This window comes from Belonocnema kinseyi, chromosome 3 (assembly GCF_010883055.1).
Source record: "Belonocnema kinseyi isolate 2016_QV_RU_SX_M_011 chromosome 3, B_treatae_v1, whole genome shotgun sequence".
NCBI lineage: Eukaryota > Metazoa > Arthropoda > Insecta > Hymenoptera > Cynipidae > Belonocnema > Belonocnema kinseyi.
This window is the reverse complement of record NC_046659.1, coordinates 22,053,478-22,054,664: the sequence shown is the minus strand read 5'-3', so window position 1 is coordinate 22,054,664 and position 1,187 is coordinate 22,053,478. Positions and strand designations below refer to the sequence as shown.

Here is a 1,187-nt window from a genome sequence, read left to right as displayed (position 1 = left end):
TTAGGTAATCCCACACGTATCCGCTAGACTATAAGTAGGACCATACCTATGGTCTCGAGTTCAGTTCTAATCTTGCCTACGACAATAATTGTATAATAAAGTTAATAAAGAAACACCGAATTGCCTAACAGCAATTCGGTTACTTTTTAAAAATATCTAAACGTTCTTTTGCGCATAACAAACTTGCGAATAATAAAAAAAGTTGGTTTTGCGTCAATCATTAGTGGTAAAAGTGAAGTCATAATCTAAGGATTACCGACTATAACATCACCGACATTGGTGTAAATTTACTGTTCAATTTAGGACGAATTTTTTCCATCATTTCGAGTACTTATATTTCAATAAACTAAAAATTATTTTTAAAAAAGTTGAATTAATAAAAACTTTTTTTATTATAAGATTTAATTTTGTTCAATTAATAACACTTTGGCATTTTTAAATAATAAAATAATACCTTAATCGCTTTTCTGAAGTTTCACGTTTCTAAATTATTCGCTTACTTTTTTTAATATTAACCGATTTTTAAACTTATAAAAATGTATGAAAATGTTCACTAAAATAAACAATCCAAGAGCGCATATCCCACGTCGAAAGATTTCCCGGAAAGTGCTCTGGCAGGTCACGACCATCGCCCTAATAAATTTAGTTTGCACCAGGTGCATACAATATTTCTACCTCGAGGAAGTTGAGTTCTAAATGAACCATGGAGGCAACCAACCAACTTTTTCATAACACGTCATTAGAAAATAATCTCCAAGTGAACCAGGTGTAAAAAATACATCTACCTCGAGGAAGTTAAGTTTGAAATGAACTTTGGAGTCAAAAAAGCAATTTTCTTACATGACTCGTCATTTTACAATAACTTCGAAGTGCACCAGGTATAAAAAATATATCTCCCTCAGAGACGTTGAGTTCTAAATGAACCTTGGAAGCAAACAACCAATTTTTTCATAATTGGTCATTATACAATAACCTGCAAGTGCACCAGGTGTAAAACATACATCTCCCTTGAAGAAATTGAGTTCTGAATGAACCTTGGAGGCAACCGACCAATTTTGTATATGACTTGTCATTGTACAATGACAATTGTTTGGTCGCCTTCAAGTTCAATTTAGAACTAAACTTCCTAGAGGGTGATGTATTTTTTACACCTGATGCACTTGAAGCAGGCGCGTAGGCAGGGGGTT

At 33.3% G+C, this 1,187-nt stretch overlaps 1 protein-coding gene across 1 annotated transcript in view; it reads right to left on the bottom strand.

The window, feature by feature from the left end:
- LOC117169434 overlaps window positions 1–1,187 on the bottom strand; it is a 19,471-nt gene that overhangs the window by 1,063 nt on the left and 17,221 nt on the right. The window lies entirely within an intron of this gene.